At 43.6% G+C, this 25,062-nt stretch overlaps 1 protein-coding gene across 5 annotated transcripts in view; it reads right to left on the bottom strand.

The window, feature by feature from the left end:
• Positions 1 to 25,062, bottom strand: part of LOC128699124 (serine-rich adhesin for platelets) — a 120,040-nt gene that overhangs the window by 32,992 nt on the left and 61,986 nt on the right. For 2 of the 5 annotated variants that reach the window (XM_053791652.2, XM_053791650.2), the window contains exon 1: positions 15,165 to 15,330. The exons of 2 other annotated variants lie outside the window; for them this stretch is intronic. The gene's annotated coding sequence lies outside the window, so the exon portion shown is untranslated. One more of the 5 variants, XM_053791651.2, reaches the window with a different exon arrangement.

Below are 25,062 nucleotides of genomic sequence, written 5' to 3'. Positions count from 1 at the left end.
GGACCAGTTTGGTACACACTGTACAGCACAAGTGAACCAGTACACCATGTACGCCACACTTGAACCCATACATCATGTCTCAAAACTCACGAGTCGCTCTTGAAAAATACTACATGTAAGTTAATTAGTATGTGGCTAGTGCGTATGTTGTGAGTGCATGAAACGTGGTATATAATGAGCACTTGGGTACATGGTGCGTGAATTTATGAGTATATGAAAATGATGAGAATATATAACATGAATGTCGGTATCTGCCTAGTATGTCAGAAGGTACAAGTGCGTGCAGGTACGAGGAGGCGCGAGTACATCTAGAAAACCAAGGGTCAAACACCCAGGGCGCTGGACCACGTACGTTAGCATGAACGAGGCGTGCCGGCCGTATTTCATGCGGAATGTTGCTAGTTAAATGTAGCGTGCTGAATGCTACCTGCTGCATAATGAATGCTGAGTGTTGTATGCTGAATGCTAAATAGTGTACTGTAAATTCAGTGTTAAATGCTATGTACTAAATGTTAAGTTACGCTGCAAGTTGATTAAATTATGTATGTTGAACGCCGAGTGCTTCATGTTGAATGTTATACGCTGCAAATTCAGTGTTAAACACTGTATGTTATGCTGAATGTGCGATTTTCAAAACTCCATAAGCATATCAAATGTTGAAAGTACAAATAGGATACTGCATAGGAATATCACATTGAAATGTTGCATGTTGAATAGTATCTGTTGCATGTTAAATGCTGTACTAAAATGTTGAATGTCGCATGATTGTATGTATGCATGAACGTACTATGTGAGAGAGGTTTATTCAATTTTCAAGGTACACGGAGCACGCTATGATTTAGAAATAGAATCCATTAGCATTGCTAATGCGGCTATCCGACAGTCTTTTGAAGGACTCTTGACATGGGTGTACGTATGTGTGTTCACCTGTTTACGGTTGCAAGGGGTCACATCTCAGCTCTTTGCCCTGTCTCTTGCCTGACCGTTATCGGTTTCACCTAGACTCGGGGGCTGAATTTTCTTAAAGTGATGTATGAAACCTTCCTCTGTCTCCTATTTACCTGGGTCATTCTTTTTCCTTGCGTCTTCGAGGCTGAACAATTACTTCCTAGCATGTTTGTGTTTTATCAGTGTATTTACATCAGGTCTGTCATGCGGTTTATATACACCTCTGGTAATAGGTTCGGTGAAATAACGGCTCCCAGGTCCTCCTCTTTACGTGCTTTCGATAACTTTTTTTCCCCCTCAGTTCATACGCTTCATGTGGTTTCCCTTCATTATTATTAATATAATCAAGGGGAAACGCTAAACCCGGAGGATTATACAGCGCCTGGGGGGGGATGTTTACCTGGAGTTTACCTGGAGAGAGTTCCGGGGGTCAACGCCCCCGCGGCCCGGTCTGTGACCAGGCCTCCTGGTGGATCAGAGCCTGATCAACCTCAATGTGGAAGGCATTCAGGCTTAATTCGGGGAATTGGAGCGCAGATCCAATTCCCTAAATCAAGAGCCCCTCACCAACATCAAGGAACCTTCCTTGAGGGGGTTTCCCTTCAGCCTCTCCAGTTTGTAGATGTCCGGATCAATCTTCAGTGTGGTACTGTATCGAATGCTTTCCCTCTCTCTGAATGAAGTCTGCAGCCTCTGTCCCCAGACTCTATACTTTGTGTTCGATCTTCTGGCTCCTTTCCAAATTTTCATAATCTTTCATTTCCTGGGACTGAATTCAAACAACCACTTACGTGATCAGCCCTACAGTTTGTCCACATCTGTTTGCAGTCTTTCCCCATTCTGTTTGTATTCTTCTCATCAGTTTTATATTATCGGCAAAAAGAGATATAACTGTCTCATTTTTGTCTAGTATGTCGTTCACATAAACCAGACACAACACTGGTCTTAATATTTGTGATACACTGCTTGTTATTCTTCCCCATTCTGACATCTCTTCCCAGACAGTCATTCTTTCCCTTCCTTTCCCTGAAGTACTCCTTGATCCACTGTTCTGTTCTGTTATAGACTCGCCGGTATAATTGCCCAGCCCGGCCTTGGCCCCCTATCGTGGGTGTCTCAGACCAATGTCTACCATGGGAGAAGGTACAAGTACCTCATCTTCTCTGGGTATCTTTATTGTAGACGTTTCGCCATCCAGTGGCTTTATCAATACAAATTCTAGAACATAACTTGAAGACAGTAGAACTAGATACAGAAGATGAGGTAATCAGTCCCTCAACCTAGGAGTAGGTGCGAAGAGCACCATAGGTACACACCACAAGTACCTCATCTTCTGGGACTAGCTGTCCCCAGGCCTCGCCCCATTCCCCGCCCCCACGGGGCTCGGAGGGAGAAGCTAGGCACTTTGGGCTACCACAAACCCCGCCCACACTGGGCTCGACGGGTGTACGCAGCTGCATAGCAGTAGACGATGTCAGGAGGTGCAAAGGCAGCAAGCACTACAGGATCCTTTTGGAGTCACACTCCAGCTTTGGGCAGAAGCCCAAAGAGGGAGACATATCATAATCTACACTTGGAAAATCCTAGAAGGAATGGTCCCGAACCTGAACACAGAAATCACTCCCTACGAAAGTAAAAGACTGAGCAGGCGGTGCAAAATACCCCCACTGAAAAGTAGGGTCGTCATTGGTACACTAAGAGAAAATACGATAAGTGTCCGGGGCCCAAGACTATTCAACAGCCTCCCACCATGCATAAGGGGAATTACCAATAGGCCCCTGGCTGCCTTCAAGAAGGACCTGGACAGATACTTTAAGTCGATGCCGAATCAGCCGGGCTGTGGTTCGTACGTTGGACTATGTGCGGCCAACAGTAACAGCCTGGTTGATCAGGCCCTGATCCACCGGGAGGCCGCGGGGGCGTTGATCCCCGGAATACCCTCCAGGTAGACTCCGGGCAGATCCACCAGCTGAACGGTGTCGCACATTCTCTGTTTTTCCTCTTAGTATTATCATCTTATGCTGAAGTTATTCACTGTGCTTTTATTCGAATCATCTTGACTTGGGTTTGTGTTCCTTTTGTTTATAATGTATTGAGTATGCATACGAGAGTCTTCGCATGAACATAACGGCGTACTTGCGAGTGCAGTGGTGTAGATATATCATTACTGTGACAACCATGTTGAGGTGAACACGACATCTCACTCAAGTCACGCTTCTTGTGTGTTGGGGTGAACACGACACCTCACTCAAGTCACGCTTCTTGTGTGCTGGGGTGAGCACGATACCTCACTAAAGTCACGCTCTTTCTATGCAAAAATTACAACTTTCCTGAAGCCTTGAAAGGTCACCAGCCTGAAGCCGTAAGCTCTATAATGCCACTTGCTTAGACAATGTTATGACCTTGAGCAAATTAGCTAACACGATACCAGTATCAAGTTTTTTATCTGCCGCTGGTGGTGGAAAGACTGTGTGGCGCATTATTGTAATGACAGGAGTCTGTTTACACAGTAACAACATTACTCACGTGAGTCAAGGCTCACCCAACAGTGCCACGTGTCAAGATAAGTAACACGTGGCACGTGCCCTTTACATATGTCCCTGATGGCAGGGCCGGATTAATTAAGACATGGGCTTTAGGGTCTGCAACTCAGGGTCCTCCGCCAACTGGAGGACCTCCAGAGATTAAGTGAAAAGTGTTCACAGTTACTGCTGTAAGTTTAGAATTGTAGTATGTTATTACATCACGTATATGATGAACTGTTGACTGTTGTGATTATTCCTTTTCCTTTTGAAAATGTCACTGGGGTCCGTCACAGTGCCTGTAGCCCAGGAGCCTACATCTGGTTCTGCCTGATTGCAATGGCTAACTTAAGAAAATAAACGACCGAGCCCTCCTGAGAAAGGTCATATCACGAGAGGTGCCTGACAGTATTTTCTGGCCTATATTCACCTCGTGTGACGGCTCTTGCTGAAGTCAGACATTATTTTACAAGGGTTTGTTTCATTTTCGTACATCTGCAATCATTTAATATTAGATGCATGCACAGGCGTTTGTGGCGGTGTTAGTGTAGACAGGGATAAACCTTGTTCTCGTGCTGAGGCTCAGGCAACAAGGAAGAATTCTCAGCAGATGATGACTCCCAACATGGTGTAACAGGATTACAGGGATTGTGGGAGTGAAGACACTGCAGAAACCTCAGGTGGTGTGTGTGTGTGTACACACCTAATTGTGGTTGCAGGGGTCGATTCATAGTTCCATAAAGTTGTGTTGATGTGGGTCTTGCTTCACTGACTCTTGAAAGTTATGATGCGACCTCGTCTGTGGAATTTTCTTTTGCAATAATATCAGCAGGCAGCTTCAACATATGTGGTAGGTTCCTGTGGTAGGTCTCCTGTGGTAGGTTCCTGTGGTAGGTCTCCTGTGGAATCTCCCCATAAGGGGTGAGAATCGAAACTGAGAGCTGAGAGTCACTGTGTGTGAGATGGAATCACTGTGTAGATAGATTTATCGGTGAGAATAGCTTTATTTCTCCATCAGGGAGATACTGCCTCTAAGTTTCCATCATGGCTTCTGATTTCCGCAGTTCTCAGAAAGATTACCCAGGAGTCCATGTTGTTGATGATTCTTAGTCTTAGACTGAGACTTGGTTTAGAATTGAACAGTGAATCAGGCAATACCTGTGCGCACTCCTCGGCTTTATATCGTCCTCAAGGACGGACTTTAGTCTTCAGTTTGAGTGTAGCGTCAACCTTCAGATATACATTATCAGTTTAAAGAAAATACGGAGATCTGATTGTGTAATTGTGTTAAAAACTGTATTAAATGTGAAGTGTTGGCATTTTTGGTATGTTGCCCCCGATGTCCTGACACCATGTGCATCATATGTTGCTTTGTTGCTTCAAGAAAAGAGAAATTATCATCAGGAAACTGTTCACTTTTTTACTCCTAACTAATCTTAATTAAAAGTTTAAACTATAATGGAGTAATGCATGATTTATTAGACCATACAATAAGAATAATTTTTTTAAACCTCAACATTTGGATACTCTTCCTTTAACATCTGAAAGAAAAAGCCTAGTGATAATATCTTTCTTTATATATCCATTCAGATCACCACCAAGACTAATTTTCAACCGTGACAAGAGAAGCTACAGATTATTCCACCAGATCCCAATAACGACATAGCACCTAAGTTGAACAATTGTAAGATATCATGTAATGAAGACTCAGCCTCCTTTGAAAAGCCTATCAAAATCAAATATACTGATATGAACCCTACGGACAAATTTCCTGAGAGGTGTAGCCACCTCAGGTGGTACCAATATTCTGGTCTGGTCCATGAACCATGAGTGGTGTGTCATCATGAAGGAAGGGGGCGTGGCTTTCATATGTCATCATCAAGGAAGTGGGCGTGGCCTTCATATGTCATCATGTATGACGTCTTAAACATTGGCCTTCACATACCGAGCCATCACGAGTCAAATACTTGACGTCCTATTGGCCTACTTCAGTATTAAGACAGATGATTCACCACTGTCCGAAGAAGAAAAAAATATTAATTTAAATTGCCTAAACTTACTGGCAAGATAAGATGCTGGCTTTTCACTGTGGTGGGGGAGGTGAAGCCTGTGGTGTGGGAGGGGAAGACTGTGGTGGGGGAGGGAAAGCCTGTTGTGGGGGAGGGGAAGCCTGTGGTGGGGGAGGGGAAGACTGTGGTGGGGGAGGGAAAGCCTGTTGTGCGGGAGGGGAAGCCTGTGGTTTGGAGGGGTAACCTATGGTGGGGAAGGGGACTCGCTCTTTCTTCATTTAACTGAAGTTGTCCTCCTGTTCCTCGGATCACACCTGACTGTCTCTCATTCAGCAGGCGCTAACCAGTCTGCTGCTGTCTCCTGAGTATAATGGCTGTCATCGCAGGATATGATCCTATACTTCTATCTGGACATCTTGAGTTTGACTCAGATAGCTGTCAGTGTGATATATCTGGCACCCGACAGCAAGATGAAGTCCTCTTCTGTAACATGCAATCGTTCCAGGGATTTTAGCCACCGGTGATTTACATCGTGATCACGGATCAGGGATGTAAATCAGGGATATTGAAAATAAAAAAAACCTAAGGTTAATTCGAAATCTTTGTAACAGTTTTAAATGTCATTCTTGTAGGTTTAATTCAGATTGACTTGGGGGGGGGAGTGTGTTTAAATATCAGTAAAGTCTAATTTCATGACAAGTCACTCGACTACCCGGCTTTAATAAGATTCATCCAGGTGGCCTAGTGGTTAACGTACTGGCTCCTTCCCTGTTTTGTTTACGCTCGTGTTTTAAGCTTCCCTGAGACTTGTTATTTTCTCTACTATTACTTCTCTCCGGTGTAAGTGCCTGGACTCTTGTGAAGCTTCAGGTTCTTGAACCTCCGTGTTCTTGATTATCTATATTCTTAATTCTTCACATTCATCATTCTACATATTAATAATTACGTATATTCTTTGTTTTCCGTGTACTTGGTTCTATATATATTCTTGATCTTTGTTCTTGATCATCTGTGTTGAATAACTGAACAACAACAACAAAAGAGCTGAACAACTGTTAAACAGCAACCGCACAACAGTTATACAACAGATGGAAAAATATTCAGCAATAGCTAAATAACAGAACTTTCCCTGAATGCTGAAAAACACGTAATTAACTATTGTAAATCTCTTCAACCGCAAATGAACAAAAGCTGAACAATAGTTGAATAATAACTGAACAAATGCTGCACGAGAAGCGAACAAATGTTCAACAGCTCAACAATAGCTGAATTCTGCTGAATATCAGTATTAAGCAGAATGGGTTTATGCAAGTCATAGTGACAGGTATTGATCATGGTAACCTTGAGCTTAGAAGTGCTTATGGTACACTCTAACGGTACACATTCATGGTACACATAGGATAAACACTGACGGTACACACAAATCGTACACAGTGATGGTACACTACTGCCCTTTCACGAAGTATCTAAGTATTGTCTAAGTATTATCCCTGACGTCCATCCATCTCACTAAGACATATCTTTGCCTCTCTTATTTTTCTTCCATCACTCCATCTATTGCACCCTCTTTCCTTTCCTTCCTCCCTCCTTCTATCCTGCCCTCTTATCATATTCACGAAAATACACTAAACCGGTGAATGTAGAATTTACTGGACTTCAGTCTCTCTGTTTAGAACAGTGTAGTTAACCTTGAGATGTGAGGTAGGTGTTGTTGGTAGTGCAACAACAACAACAGCAGCTTAGGTATGTTCTGTTGCCCTAGCAATGCTGCAGTGGAATCTTTCAATTACTGTTCGATTGTGCTAGCAGGAATACAACTTTCAAGTATCACGTATCTCACTAGAATTCTTTCATGACTGCATACACTCGTATATCATAAAGCAGACAGACAGACAGACAGACAGACAGACACACACACACACACACACACACACACACACACACACACACACACACACACACACACACACACATCCTGGGCAGGTCGAGACACATGGGCAAGTCTCCTTACACTCACTGCCTCTTTTCACCTACAGTAAAAGGGTACCTGGGTGTTAGTCGACTGTTGTGGGTCGCATCCTGGGGGATGGTCAGATACCTACTCTGAGAAACTCAAATGTCTCTCAAATGACCTAATGTCCCACCCCGAGGAGATAAAATATGCCACTGATTGAACACACACGCATACACTCATCTCTTCTAGTACTCTGGTCACTCACCTCTTCTAGTACTCTGGCCTTTCACCTATTCTAGTAGTTTGGCCACTCGTTTATTCTTGTACTCTGATCACTCATCTCTTTTACTCTGATCTCCTATTTCTTCATGTACTCTGACCAATCATGTATTCAAGTACTCTGACCACTCATCAACTCTTGTCCTTCTGCTACTAACTTATTCTAGTCCTCTGGCTAATCCAGAACTATGACACCACTTTCGTTCTATTGTTTTCACCAGTCATTTAACTGTCAAGCTGTTTCTGAATACATTGTTGACCTAACGTTCCCAATAGTAACATTCGTGAATCTCTAACCTAGAAGAGCGAGACAGAAAATAAGATGTGGTAGTGTCGGAGGAAGTGTTAGGATGAACAAGGGTAAGAATTAGTACTTGGACCACTGTGTGTGTGTGTGTGTGTGTGTGTGTGTGTGTGTGTGTATACTTGGTGGCCACTTTATTAGGTACACCCTTCTATTACTGGTTAGAGCCTGGTCGTGGACCGGGCCGCGGGGGCGTTGATCCCCGGAATACCCTCCAGGTAGACTCCAGGTAGGGTCCCCCCTTTGCCCACAGAACAGCCTAAATTCTTCGAGGCAATGATTCAACAAGGTGCTGGAAGCATTCCTGGTCTATGCTGACATGACAGAACCATGCAGTTGCTGCAGATTAGTCGGCTACACATTCATGCTGCGAATTTCCCTTTCCACCTCATCCCAAACATTTACGCCAAATTCTGGCCCGACCATCTGTACGTCGCAGCAGAAATAGTGATTCGTCAGTCCAAGCGACTTTATTCCTATCTTCAACTGTCCAATTTTGGCGAGTCTGTGTCCACTATAGTCTCGGCATCCTGCAGATCACACTAGGAGTGGATCCTAGTGTGATCTACTGTAACTCATTCATTGTTGGGTTAGACATGTACGTTCGGAGATACTCTTCTGACGATTATCCTCTGATCGCTCTCATTAATAAAGCATTTTCAACCACAGAACTCCCGCTCACTGGATGTTTTGTGTTTTCACACAATTCTCAGTGAACTCTAGAAACAGCAGTTTATGAGACACTCAAACGATCCAGTCTGTCTGACACCAGTAATCATTCCACAGTCAAAGTCATTTTCATCACATTTCTTGCCCCCAGATAATCCTTTTAAGCACTGAGGTGCTGCCAGGTGATTAGCTGATTACATATTTGCATTAACGAGTAGGTGTACAGGCGTACCTAATGAAGTGGTCACTAAGTGTTTATATAATAAATAGTAGGATAAACAAGAGGGTGTTCTCAATTGTAACATTTCAAGAAAACTTCTATTCTCATCGTCAGGTCTGTGAGGATGCAACGTTGAATATTCTTAACATTGTTCCTACTCTTCATGATAAGAATACATTTCTTTGTGGAATAAACTGGATGAGAAAGTGGTGGAAGCAAATTACACTTAACTTAATAGGCAAGAAAATAATAATGCCGGTCGATGAAGCTTAAAAGATAAGACAAGGAGCTGAGACTCGAACCCCACTAATACATCTCGGTTATTACACACGCACACACATGGTAATGTATTTCAAGAAACTATAGAAGAGCAGAATTTTGTATTGAGACTTGTGCCGGAGCTGAGGAGAAATAAAGTGAACCGAATATTATGACAGGGTATAGGAGAATCAGGGAAGAAATGATAATATACAAAATAGTCACAGAACTTGACAGTGGAGAAGTAGATTCTTACATGGGTTTAAGAGCAGGTACGATAGGGCCCGCGAAGCTACAAATGACTGAATCTGGGAAAGGACAAGTTGAGAGCCAGGGGTAGGAACTAGGACTGAACCCCCGCTACCATATACTGGCGAGTACACAGACAGACAGACACAGACACAAAGACACAGACACACATACACACACACACATACACACAAACACACACACATACACACACACACAAACACACACACACACACACACACACACACACACACACACACACACACACACACACACACACACACACACACACACACTGCAAGAAGGCGTTTGACACAGTTCCACACAAGAGATTGGTGCAAAAACTGGAGGACCAAGCAGGGATAACAGGGAAGGCACTACAATGGATCAGGGAATACTTGTCAGGAAGACAGCAGCGAGTCATGGTACGTGGCGAGGTGTCAGAGTGGGCACCTGTGACCAGCGGGGTCCCGCAGGGGTCAGTCCTAGGACCAGTGCTGTTTCTGGTATTTGTGAACGACATGATGGAAGGAATAGACTCTGAGGTGTCCCTGTTTGCAGATGACGTGAAGTTGATGAGAAGAATTCACTCGATCGAAGACCAGGCAGAACTACAAAGGGATCTGGACAGGCTGCAGACCTGGTCCAGCAATTGGCTCCTGGAGTTCAATCCCACCAAGTGCAAAGTCATGAAGATTGGGGAAGGGCAAAGAAGGCCGCAGACGGAGTACAGTCTAGGGGGCCAGAGACTACAAACCTCACTCAAGGAAAAAGATCTTGGGGTGAGTATAACACCAGGCACATCTCCTGAAGTGCACATCAACCAAATAACTGCTGCAGCATATGGGCGCCTAGCAAACCTCAGAACAGCATTCCGACATCTTAATAAGGAATCATTCAGGACCCTGTACACCGTGTACGTTAGGCCCATATTGGAGTATGCGGCACCAGGTTGGAACCCACACCTAGCCAAGCACGTGAAGAAACTAGAGAAAGTGCAAAGGTTTGCAACAAGACTAGTCCCAGAGCTAAGAGGTATGTCCTACGAGGAGAGGTTAAGGGAAATCAACCTGACGACACTGGAGGACAGGAGAGATAGGGGGACATGATAACGACATACAAAATACTGAGAGGAATTGACAAGGTGGACAAAGACAGGATGTTCCAGAGATTGGACATAGTAACAAGGGAACACAGTTGGAAGCTGAAGACACAGATGAATCACAGGGATGTTAGGAAGTATTTCTTCAGCCACAGAGTAGTTAGTAAGTGGAATAGTTTGGGAACCGATGTAGTGGAGGCAGGATCCATACATAGCTTTAAGCAGAGGTATGATAAAGCTCACGGCGCGATCAGTGAAGAGGCGGGGCCAGGAGCTCGGACTCGACCCCCGCAACCTCAACTAGGTGAGTACAACTAGGTGAGTACACACACACACACACACACACACACACACACACAATCGACTGAGCTTCAGACAAGCTCTACTCTCTCATCAAACACCCAACACACTGTTTACCAGCAAGACATCACGTAATGGCATTTAACTATTTCGCGTTGGTAAAACAGTCAGAGAAGACACTATTATGGAAGTGTCACGGAAACTGTTCAAGAAATAAATAGATACACAGTGTATACTTATCTACACTTTCAGAAGGTTTTCGCTAGTAGACTTCGAAATGAAAGAACAGCTTGGAAAAATATTGAAAGAATATAAGGCGCATTATTACAGTGGATAAAACTGAGAAGAAAATATCAAGTTACAAGAGGACAAATGTTCTTAGGGGAAGTTGTTACAAGTGGGGTACCACAAGCATTCTTACTTACTCTGATAATGTTTACAAGTTACATAAATTACTCACCAGAAGGACGACTTGGATAAAAAAAATCAAATGGAGTGATAGATGAATGATGACATGGAATGGTGATAAATGCAAAGCAATGGAAACGATAGAAGTCGAAATCAGGGATCTAGAGGATAATATCAACGATATTGCGAGAATCTCTAAAGCATCACTAGCAGACACTTACCTCGCAGATATATAGCGGAAATAATATTAAAAAAAGAAGTTTGCAATATATATTAAGTGAAAATTGGGTTATACAGGTCTTTTGTGGTGCCGCTACCTGGAACAGCACGGAGAATGTTAGTACAAGTCCAGAGAAAGATAGCAGAGCTAAAACACAAGTTATAATGAGAAGCTAAAACACTAGGGATGATGGATAAGAGGAAAATAAGAGACATGATACACACATGTTCTGTCATAACAGAAGATACACGGTACCCACATGTGCTGTCATAACAGAAGATACATGGTACCCACATGTGCTGTCATAACAGAAGATACATGGTACACACATGTTCTGTCATAACAGAAGATACACGGTACCCACATGTGCTGTCATAACAGAAGATACATGAAACCCACATGTGCTGTCATAACAGAAGATACACGGTACCCACATGTGCTGTCATAACAGAAGATACATGAAACCCACATGTGCTGTCATAACAGAAGATACATGATACACACATGTTCTGTCATAACAGAAGATACATGATACACACATGTTCTGTCATAACAGAAGATACACGGTACCCACATGTTCTGTCATAACAGAAGATACACGGTACCCACATGTTCTGTCATAACAGAAGATACATGATACCCACATGTTCTGTATAACAGAAGATACATGATACACACATGTGCTGTCATAACAGAAGATACATGATACCCACATGTTCTGTCATAACAGAAGATACATGATACCCACATGTGCTGTCATAACAGAAGATACATGATACACACATGTTCTGTCATAACAGAAGATACATGATACACACATGTTCTGTCATAACAGAAGATACATGGTACCCACATGTGCTGTCATAACAGAAGATACATGATACACATATGTTCTGTCATAACAGAAGATACATGAAACCCACATGTGCTGTCATAACAGAAGATACATGAAACCCACATGTTCTGTCATAACAGAAGATACACGGTACCCACATGTTCTGTCATAACAGAAGATACATGATACCCACATGTTCTGTCATAACAGAAGATACACGGTACCCACATGTTCTGTCATAACAGAAGATACACGGTACCCACATGTTCTGTCATAACAGAAGATACATGATACACACATGTTCTGTCATAACAGAAGATACATAATACCCACATGTGCTGTCATAACAGAAGATACATGATACCCACATGTGCTGTCATAACAGAAGATACATGATACCCGCATGTACTGTCATAACAGAAGATACATGATACCCGCATGTGCTGTCATAACAGAAGATACATGATACCCACATGTGCTGTCATAACAGAAGATACATGATACCCACATGTGCTGTCATAACAGAAGATACATGGTACCCACATGTGCTGTCATAACAGAAGATACATGGTACCCACATATGCTGTCATAACAGAAGATACATGGTACCCACATGTACTGTCATAACAGAAGATACATGGTACCCACATGTGCTGTCATAACAGAAGATACATGGTACCCACATGTGCTGTCATAACAGAAGATACATGGTACCCACATGTACTGTCATAACAGAAGATACATGGTACCCACATGTACTGTCATAACAGAAGATACATGGTACCCACATGTACTGTCATAACAGAAGATACATGGTACCCACATGTACTGTCATAACAGAAGATACATGGTACCCACATATGCTGTCATAACAGAAGATACATGGTACCCACATATGCTGTCATAACAGAAGATACATGGTACCCACATATGCTGTCATAACAGAAGATACATGGTACCCACATATGCTGTCATAACAGAAGATACATGGTACCCACATGTACTGTCATAACAGAAGATACATGGTACCCACATATGCTGTCATAACAGAAGATACATGGTACCCACATGTGCTGTCATAATAGGGTATGAGTGAAAGATGATTTGTTGGTACTTTTAGCAGAGGTAACAATAAGACTTGGGTGGAAATGGAACAAAAGTTGGAGCTGATGGGATGCGGGATTTTTTTTTTTTTTTTTTTGCAAGTGGAGTGGTAGATCTATGTATTGAATTAAAAGCGGAGGCAGGACGTGCTACGATCACTGGATGTTAAAAAAAATGTACTGAAAACGAGACATCATAGCTAAGCTTTTGTAGTAGCTGCTGACAGGCCGGGAAAATAAAATCTCTCTCTCTCTCTCTCTCTCTCTCTCTCTCTCTCTCTCTCTCTCTCTCTCTCTCTCTCTCTCTCTCTCTCTTTCTCTCTTTCACAAAAACAAACACACACACACACATACTGTTGCATGCAGATACTGACTATCTTCACCACACACAGACACACACACACACACACACACACACACACACACACACTGTGATGTGAAGTTAATGAGGAGAATTAAATCAGATGAGGATCAGGGAGGACTTCAAAGATACCTGGACAGACTGTATACCTGGTCCAGCAACTGGCTTCTCGAGTTCAACCCCGCCAAATGCAAAGTCATGAAGATCGGGGAAGGGCACAGAAGACCACAGACGGAATATAGGCTAGGTGGCCAAAAACTGCAAACCTCGCTCAAGAAGAAAGATCTTGGGGTGAGTATAACACCGAGCATGTCTCCGGAAGCACATATCAACCAGATAACTGCTGCAGCATATGGGCGCCTGGCAAACCTGAGAACAGCGTTTCGATACCTTAGTAAGGAATCGTTCAAGACACTGTACACCGTGTACGTCAGGCCCATACTGGAGTATGCAGCTCCTGTTTGGAACCCACACTTGATCAAGCACGCCAAGAAATTAGAGAAAGTGCAAAGGTTTGCGACAAGGTTAGTTCCAGAGCTAAGGGGAATGTCCTATGAAGAAAGGTTAAGGGAAATCGGCCTGACGACACTGGAGGACAAGAGGGTCAGGGGAGACATGATAACGACATATAAAATACTGCGCGGAATAGACAAGGTGGACAAAGACAGGATGTTCCAGGGAGGGGACACAGAAACAAGAGGTCACAATTGGAAGTTGAAGACTCAGATGAGTCAAAGGGATGTTAGGAAGTATTTCTTCAGTCATGGAGTTGTCAGGCAGTGGAATAACCTAGAAAGTGACGTAGTGGAGGCGGGAAAAATACAAAGTTTTAAGACGAGGTTTGATAAAGCTCATGGAGCAGGGAGAGAGAGGACCCAGTAGCAACCAGTGAAGAGGCGGGGCCAGGAGCTAAGACTTGGCCCCTGCAACCACAAATAAGTGAGTACAAATAGGTGAGTACTGTTGCATGCAGATAGCGACCACCTTCACCACACACACAGACACATACACACAGATACACACACACACTTGCACACAGATTGTGACCACCTTCACCATACACACACACACACACACACACACACACACACACACACACACTGTTGCTTGCAGATAGTGACCACCTTCACCACACACACAGACACACTTGCACACAGATAGTGACCACCTTCACCACACACACACACACACACACACACACACACACACACACACACACACACACACACACACACACACACACACACACACACACACACACACACACACACACACACTGTTGCTTGCAGATAGTGACCACCTTCACCACACACAGACACACACACTGTTACATGCAGATAGTGACCACTTTCACCATACACACACGCACACACACACACACACACACACACACACACACACACACACTTCACCTGTAATATACCTCAGCTAAGCTCCTGGTCCGTCATTCCTTTACCATCCTGGTTTTAAACATATATTTACACTTTCTTAAGATGTCACTAAATTATTTATAATATCTTAGATTTCTAGTAAAGATGAAGTTTTACAAGAGTTTAATTAAACGCAACACTGCCAGTTCACTCACAACTCTTTACCTTAGTGACTGGTCATACGCCGCCACCTGAACTGCTCACCACTACCAAGCCCAAACTCTCGTACCGTTCTGCATGATCATTCCCTCTCGTGAACTTGTGGATATTTTCTTCCTATTAGTAAGATTAATATTTTTTTATTATATATTATAGTTATCTGTTGTGTCCTGCGTTATTTTGTATGTTTATTTAGCTATGGTTGAAGTGGGTGTGTAGAGTTGTAAGAATGTTATGAGAAGAGTTGTTAGGTATTGATCAGTTGAGTGCGTGTGTCGAATGTGCTGAAGTTGACACAAAATAATACTGAAGGGTGGTGCACCATCTGGTGGTGCACCTAGTGGTGGTGGTGCACCTGGTGTGGTGCAGCTTGTGGTGATGGTGTGGCTGATGGTGGTGGTGTACCTGGTGGTGGTGATGTACCTGGTGGTGGTGCACCTGGTGGTGGTGGTGTTCCTGGTGGTGGTGGTGCACCTGGTGGTGGTGGTGTTCCTGGTGGTGGTGGTGCACCTGGTGGTGGTGGTGCACCTGGTGGTGGTGGTGCACCTGGTGGTGGTGGTGCAGCTTGTGGTGGTGGTGTTCCTGGTGGTGGTGGTGTACCTGGTGGTGGTGGTGCACCTGGTGGTGGTGGTGCACCTGGTGGTGGAAATGTTCCTGGTGGTGGTGGTGTACCTGGTGGTGGTGCACCTGGTGGTAGTGGTGCACCTGGTGGTGGTGGTGCACCTGGTGGTGGTGGTGTTCCTGGTGGTGGTGTACCTGGTGGTGGTGGTGCACCTAGTGGTGGTGGTGCAGCTTGTGGTGGTGGTATTCCTGGTGGTGGTGGTGCACCTGGTGGTGGTGGTGCACCTGGTGGTGGTGGCGCACCTGGTGGTGGTGGTGCAGCTTGTGGTGGTGGTATTCCTGGTGGTGGTGGTGCACCTGGTGGTGGTGGTGCACCTGGTGGTGGTGGTGCACCTGGTGGTGGTGGTGTACCTGGCGGTGGTGGTGCACCTGGTGGTGGTGGTGGTGCACCTGGTGGTGGTGGTGTACCTGGTGGTGGTGGTGCACCTGGTGGTGGTGGATGTGGTGCACCTGATAGTGGTGGTGCACCTGGTGGTGGTGATGCATCTGGTGGTGGTGGTGCACCTGGTGGTGATAATGCACCTGATAGTGGTGGTGCATCTGGCGGTGGTGGTGCACCTTGTGGGGGTGGTGCATCTGGTGGGGGTGGTGCACCTGGTGGTGGTGATGCACCTGGTGGTGGTGGTGTACCTGATGGTGGTGCACCTGGTGGTGGTGCACCTGGGGGTGGTGGTGCACCTGGTGATGGAGGTGGAGCACCTGCTGGTGGTGATGGATGTTGTGCACCTGTTGGTGGTGGTGGTGCACCTGTTGGTGGTGGTGCACCTGATGGTGGTGCACCTGGTGGTGGTGGTGCACCTGGTGATGTCGGTGCACCTGGCGGTGGTGGTGGTTGTGCACCTGGTGGTGATGATGCACCTGGTGGTGATAGTGCACCTGGTAGTGGTGGTACACATGGTGTTGATGGTGCAGCTGATAGTGGTGGTGCACATGGTGGTGATGGTGCACCTGATAGTGGTGGTGCACCTGGTGGTGGCAATGCACCTGATTGTGGTGGTGCACCTGGTGGTGGTGGTGCACCTAATGGTGGTGGTGGTGCACCTGGTTGTGGTGGTGGTACACCTGGTGGTGGTGGTGCACCTGGTGGCGATAATGCACCTGATAGTGGTGGTGCACCTGGTGGTGGTGGTGCACCTGGTGGGGTGGTGCACCTGATGGTGGTGCACTTGGTGGTGGTGGTGGTGCACCTGTTGGTGGTGCACCTGGTGGTGGTGGTGCACCTGATAGTGGTGGTAGTGGTGGTGCACCTGATGGTGGGTGGTAGTGGTGGTGCAGCTGATGGTGGTGGGGCACCTGCCGGTGGTAGTGGTGGTGGTGCACCTGGTGGAGGCGGTAGTGGTAATAGTACTGAGGGTAGTTGTAGCAGTTGTGGTAACAGTGGTGGTGGTAATGGTAACAGTGGTGAAGGGAGCTGTGGTGGTTGTGGTAACAGTGGTGGTGGTAATGGTAACAGTGGTGGTGGTGGTGGTACTGGTGATGGTAAGGGTGTCACTAGTGACGCCAGTGGTAACTGCGTTACGAAAAGAACTAATCACATAATAAACATCTATTATTATTATTATTATTATTATTATTATTATTATTATTATTATTATTATTATTATTATTACTGTAATTATTATTATTATTATTATTATTATTATTATTATTATTTTATTATTATTATCAAATTTAAGTGAGTTATACAGCGATTACGTAATGAGAGGTAATGAAGTAAGCTTGAAGATAGCGGAGAAAGTTCCTATTCCTGGGATCAAAAGCCCTAGACGGGCATCAAGGCAGTCCTGGAAGGAGGGGGGGGGAAGGAGTAGTTTGAAATAACTACTGAGTAGGTGAGAGTGATATAGGTTGTGTTGTTATGGCTGCTGCGCGGCCTTGGCCCTTCCTTACCAATCAATGTGAGACCTGCCTGCGATAAATAACTTATATAGCGTAGGTGTTACGAGAACTGTGTTCACAATGAACTATGTGAACTGGGAGAGTGAAGTGTATGGGGGAGAGTAGGTATGAGGTGTAGGTATGTGAGGGGAGGTATGTCAGATGGGCATACGAAGATGGAGAGGGGTATGTGTTGTGGGTGTGTAAATTTGATAGGTATGTATATACTCACCTATTTGTACTACCTAATTGTGGCTGCAGGGGTCGTTTCACAGCTCCTGGCCCCGCCTCTTCGCTAGTCGCTACTAGGTTCACCATCTCCCTGCTCCATGAGCTTTATCGTATCTCTTTTTAAAGTTATGTATGGATCCTGCCTCCACTACATCACACACTGGCAAGGGGCTAGTAACCCCTTCTGTATACATTACTAAAGTTAAAAAGAGAAACTTTCGTTTTTCATTTTGGACCATATATATATATATATATATATATATATATATATATATATATATATATATATATATATATATATATATATATGTCGTGCCGAATAGGCAGAACTTGCGATCTTGGCTTAAATAGCAACGCTCATCTTGCCATATAGGACAAGTGAAAATTTGTGTATGCAATAATTTCGCCAAAATCATTCTGAACCTAACGAAAAAAATATATTTCACTGTGTTTGTTTAGTATTAAACTATTGTAAACAAATAAAAAATATATTTAGTTGAGTTAGGCTAAAATAAAATTGCGCTTGTTATAATAAGGTTAGGTAAGTTTTCTAAGTTCCTTTTGGTGCAAAATTATAAATTTTTACATCAATATTAATGAAAAAATATATCTTTAAACGTATAAGAGAAAATTTTAGAAAGGACTTAATTTTAAATGAGTTCTTGCTAATTGACCAGTTTTACATATTCAGCACGACATACATACATACATGTATATATATATATATATATATATATATATATATATATATATATATATATATATATATATATATATATATATATATATATATATATATATATATAAACATGAAGAGGCGTGGTATGGCCCTGCTTGGCGTCAGATGAGGTGGATGGGATGGATGAAGATGGCTGGGTTCCTTCGCTGAAGTGGATTTTAATATCATAGGAATGGTATTAAATATAATTTAGAGTGCTTTCTCTAGAAAAGTAGGAATACTAGCTTTATATACACTAACAGAAAGACCCATCTGAGTGTAAATATATGAAATATTCACGTTCCCTCTATACACACTTCTTGTTTATATATATATATATATATATATATATATATATATATATATATATATATATATATATATATATATATATATATATATATATATATATATATATACACATATATTCACTTAACACCGCTCGGTACCCATATTTCGGTGTATATATCTTGTATAACCTCAGAAAATCTAAAAGTACCTGAGGAAGAATGACCTTGGCCACTCTTTCTCCTTCCCTTCACTCTTGTGAGTCACACACTTCCCCTCACTCTTGTGAGTTACACACTTCCCCTCACTTTTGTGAGTCACACACTTCCCCTCACTTTTGTGAGTCACACACTTCCCCTCACTCTTATGAGTCACACACTTCCCTCTTACCTAAAGTGGACGTGTTTATAGAGTCAATACCTTGTCAAATTCTGCGTATCGTCCAGCTACTACGAGAGATAGCATTGATTGTTTCTGAGGCTCTGTCTGCTTCATGTCAGGTGGTGATGAGTGTGGTAATGGTAGAGTTGGGGTGGTGATGAGGGCAGTGGTGGACGTAGTGAGGATCGTGTAGGTGGTGATGGCTGACGAGTAGTGTGAGTGGTGATGATGGCTGACTAGTAGTGTGTGGTGGTGATGGCTGACAAGTAGTGTGAGTGGTGGTGATGGCTGACGAGTAGTGTGAGTGGTGATGGCTGACGAGTAGTGTGAGTTGTGATGATGGCTGACGAGTAGTGTGAGTGGTGGTGATGGCTGACTAGTAGTGTGAGTGGTGGTGATGGCTGACGAGTAGTGTGAGTGGTGGTGGTGGCTGACGAGTAGTGTGAGTGGTGGTGGTGGCTGACGAGTAGTGTGAGTGGTGGTGGTGGCTGACGAGTAGTGTGTGTAGTGGCGGTGATGGCTGACGAGTAGTGTGAGTGGTGATGATGGCTGACTAGTAGTGTGTGGTGGTGATGGCTGACAAGTAGTGTGAGTGGTGGTGATGGCTGACGAGTAGTGTGAGTGGTGATGGCTGACGAGTAGTGTGAGTTGTGATGATGGCTGACGAGTAGTGTGAGTGGTGATGATGGCTGACTAGTAGTGTGTGGTGGTGATGGCTGACAAGTAGTGTGAGTGGTGGTGATGGCTGACGAGTAGTGTGAGTGGTGATGGCTGACGAGTAGTGTGAGTTGTGATGATGGCTGACGAGTAGTGTGAGTGGTGGTGATGGCTGACGAGTAGTGTGAGTGGTGGTGATGGCTGACGAGTAGTGTGAGTGGTGGTGGTGGCTGACGAGTAGTGTGAGTGGTGGTGGTGGCTGACGAGTAGTGTGAGTGGTGGTGGTGGCTGACGAGTAGTGTGTGTAGTGGCGGTGATGGCTGACGAGTAGTGTGAGTGGTGGTGATAGCTGACGAGTAGTGTGTGTAGTGGTGGTGGTGGCTGACGAGTAGTGTGAGTGGTGGTGATGGCTGACGAGTAGTGTGTGTAGTGGTGGTGATGGCTGACGAGTAGTGTGTGTAGTGGTGGTGGTGGCTGACGAGTAGTGTGATGATGGCTGACGAGTAGTGTGTGTGGTGATGATGGCTGACGAGTAGTGTGAGTGGTGATGATGGCTGACGAGTAGTGTGAGTGGTGATGATGGCTGACGAGTAGTGTGAGTGGTGATGATGGCTGACGAGTAGTGTGAGTGGTGATGATGGCTGACGAGTAGTGTGGGTGGTGGTGATGGCTGACGAGTAGTGTGAGTGGTGGTGGTGGCTGACGAGTAGTGTGAGTGGTGGTGATGGCTGACGAGTAGTGTGAGTGGTGGTGATGGCTGACGAGTAGTGTGTGTGATGATGGCTGACGAGTAGTGTGAGTGGTGATGATGGCTGACGAGTAGTGTGAGTGGTGATGATGGCTGACGAGTAGTGTGAGTGGTGATGATGGCTGACGAGTAGTGTGAGTGGTGGTGGTGGCTGACGAGTAGTGTGAGTGGTGGTGATGGCTGACGAGTAGTGTGAGTGGTGGTGGTGGCTGACGAGTAGTGTGAGTGGTGATGATGGCTGACGAGTAGTGTGAGTGGTGATGATGGCTGACGAGTAGTGTGAGTGGTGGTGGTGGCTGACGAGTAGTGTGAGTGGTGGTGGTGGCTGACGAGTAGTGTGAGTGGTGGTGATGGCTGACGAGTAGTGTGAGTGGTGGTGATGGCTGACGAGTAGTGTGAGTGGTGGTGGTGGCTGACGAGTAGTGTGAGTGGTGGTGATGGCTGACGAGTAGTGTGAGTGGTGGTGGTGGCTGACGAGTAGTGTGAGTGGTGGTGGTGGCTGACGAGTAGTGTGAGTGGTGATGATGGCTGACGAGTAGTGTGAGTGGTGATGATGGCTGACGAGTAGTGTGAGTGGTGATGATGGCTGACGAGTAGTGTGAGTGGTGGTGGTGGCTGACGAGTAGTGTGAGTGGTGGTGGTGGCTGACGAGTAGTGTGAGTGGTGGTGGTGGTGGTGGTGGTGGTGGTGGTGGTGGTGGTTCAGTTGCTGGTGGCGTCTCAATGACTGCACAAGAATAATAATTCATATATTACGCTGAGAAACATCAGCTTTGAAACTAAACTTTTTTGAAAAAATATCGTTTATATATTAACAGATATATACTTTATCACTGAAAAGTGTGAAAATAATAAGTTTTGTACCAAACTTGACTTTCAGACTTCATCAAGACTTTAATAATTAGCGTAATTTTTTGTAACGTAATTAATTATAATTCAGTTAAATTTCTTTAATATTCATTAAAATAAATTATATAGGTCAATAGCTTCAGGAGAAAAATGATTGAAACGAAAAAATGTATTTGTAATTATTTCTTTGCTAGCTTCATGCGCAGTTCTATTAGTATAATTTAAGATTATGCACTGTAGGAACCTGGATAATCGATAAGTGTAGTGGTCTGTGATTATATTAGAGGAGTTTCAATAATTGCATCAACGCGGATAAAGTAATTGTTACGAGGGAATTAAGAAAAACCGCAGATGACAAGTATTCTGCCTGTCTCCCAGTTAAAGAAATTTACAAAGTGCAAGGCTAGTTCCTGGCCCCAGTTTCTCAACACTCATCCACCTTAGTTCCTATCCACTTGAGCTCTTATCACAGTCTCATGGAAGGTTAGACCCAACTCCTGCTAGCAAGGCTCTGTCCTAGGTATTGAGGAAATGACTTGAGCCGTTATAAGTAATCGATGCTCAAATATCAATACCATTTATAACGTCTGGTCACACATCGCAGGCCATAGACTTTTTCCCTGCTGTCAGCTTCCTGGAAGTCACGTCATTCACACTAAAAATATATGCAGTTACATAATCCATTATGACTGATGATTGGAGTGCACTCCTAATTGTATATTTAAACCACACAAGCACTCCTCTACTCCACTTTTTCCAAATGTGGATCAGTCTCTGGAGGGGCATACAGTTCGTGTTCAGTGTCTTCTGACAGTCTACCCCATCTCTGTATGGACTCATCTTTTCTATGTCAGGCGGGAGTAGAAAAAGGTGAGTACTTATCGGACTCTATTTTGAGGATTCATCCTTTCATCCATCAGTTGAATGATTCGATTATTTCCTGTTGCTGGGCAGCGTTATAAGAGACTGACATTGATGTATCGTGTCAGCCTCTGCTGTCCTACACCCTCATGCTTACCAGTTATTGAATAACCTCGCAATAAAATAATTTTTTTGTGTCCCTCCGCACAACGGAACTTAGTTTCTATTTGAATGAGTTACCATTTTTTCCAACCGTTGTAAAGCATATTGCATTCCCGTTTACTCTCTCACCTTAAACTCTCCCTTCACCACTTTACCGATCCCCACCATTAATTTAAAACAGGTAATCGCAAAGCTAGTGGTAATTACCCTAACTCGCCTAATAGGAGGGTAAACAAAATAATTTATGTAATTGGAGCAGCGGGGACTGCTACTAATAATATGAGAATTCAATACATGGAAGGCCTGGTAGAAAAGAACGGTTGAATTATCTTTAAGTGGTGGAGGGAGAAAGAGGGACATAGAGAGGGAAGAAGAAATGAAGGGTGGGAATATATATATATATATATATATATATATATATATATATATATATATATATATATATATATATATATATATATATATATATATATATATGCAACAGAATCGCAGACAGTCGATCTTAACAAAGCAAGACAAGCCACATGGAATTGAAATCCTCAGTTCAAGATTTCAAGATCTTTCAGACGTCTCCGTGCGTCATCAGGAGCTATTTAATGTTGCAAGAATAGCAAGAGGTAGAATGAGAGGAAGTTTTCTCAGAGGAAGGAAACGTGGTGAGGATGAATAAACAGAAGGGTGGACGAGGGGCTCGAACCGTGGTCCATAAATTGACAGTGACGCTCTACCGTCTAGGACAGATATCTGTACTGTATCTGAGACAGACACTTATACTGTGTTTATTTGTGTGCTAAATCTCCATCGTTTACTTCCCATACTTTCCAAAAAAAAAAGTGTATTGTTCTTGCGTGTACTCCGTAGACAGGAAACACATTCTAAATGTCTGAAACTCTTTTGACATGAAATTAGATGACATAAAACCCTTGTTTCATGTCACCTAATTTTCTTTCTTTTCGTATTGCTCTTCTATTTTGAATGATTCAAAATAGTTTAGCATCTTAAGAGCTTCAAGAAGATTTTCTTTTATTGTCCAGTGTTACTGTTCATAGGGATCATTTTTGTTGGGCAAAACATAACCATTATTGATTGTTGATAATTTTTCTGAGAATAAAACACTGGACAGAATATTCCAGGTGAGATGTGCCAGAATATTCCAGGTGAGATGTGCCAGAATATTCCAGGTGAGATGTGACAGAATATTCCAGGTGAGATGTGACAGAATATTCCAGGTAAGATGGGACAGAATATTCCAGGTGAGATGTGACAGAATATTCCAGGTGAGATGTGACAGAATATTCCAGGTGAGATGTGACAGAATATTCCAGGTGAGATGTGAAAGAATATTCCAGGTGAGATGTGAAAGAATATTCCAGTTAAGATGTGAAAGAATATTCCAGGTAAGATGTGAAAGAGTATTCCAGGTAAGATGTGACAGAATATTCCAGGTAAGATGTGAAAGAATATTCCAGGTAAGATGTGAAAGAATATTCCAGGTGAGATGTGAAAGAATATTCCAGGTAAGATGTGAAAGAATATTCCAGGTAAGATGTGACAGAATATTCCAGGTGAGATGTGAAAGAATATTCCAGGTGAGATGTGAAAGAATATTCCAGTTAAGATGTGAAAGAATATTCCAGGTAAGATGTGAAAGAATATTCCAGGTGAGATGTGAAAGAATATTCCAGGTAAGATGTGAAAGAATATTCCAGGTAAGATGTGAAAGAATATTCCAGGTGAGATGTGAAAGAATATTCCAGGTAAGATGTGAAAGAATATTCCAGGTAAGATGTGAAAGAATATTCCAGGTGAGATGTGAAAGAATATTCCAGGTAAGATGTGAAAGAATATTCCAGGTAAGATGTGAAAGAATATTCCAGGTAAGATGTGAAAGAGTATTCCAGGTAAGATGTGACAGAATATTCCAGGTAAGATGTGAAAGAATATTCCAGGTAAGATGTGACAGAATATTCCAGGTAAGATGTGAAAGAATATTCCAGGTAAGATGTGACAGAATATTCCAGGTGAGATGTGAAAGAATATTCCAGGTAAGATGTGAAAGAATATTCCAGGTAAGATGGGACAGAATATTCCAGGTGAGATGTGACAGAATATTCCAGGTAAGCTGGGACAGAATATTCCAGGTAAGATGTGACAGAATATTCCAGGTAAGATGGGACAGAATATTCCAGGTAAGATGGGACAGAATATTCCAGGTAAGATGTGACAGAATATTCCAGGTAAGATGGGACAGAATATTCCAGGTAAGATGGGACAGAACATTCCAGGTAAGATGTGACAGAATATTCCAGGTAAGATGTGAAAGAATATTCCAGGTAAGA

This window comes from Cherax quadricarinatus, chromosome 54 (genome assembly GCF_038502225.1).
Source record: "Cherax quadricarinatus isolate ZL_2023a chromosome 54, ASM3850222v1, whole genome shotgun sequence".
NCBI classification, from domain to species: domain Eukaryota; kingdom Metazoa; phylum Arthropoda; class Malacostraca; order Decapoda; family Parastacidae; genus Cherax; species Cherax quadricarinatus.
The sequence above is the reverse complement of the archived record's forward strand: the minus strand, read 5'-3'. Positions and strand labels throughout refer to the sequence as shown.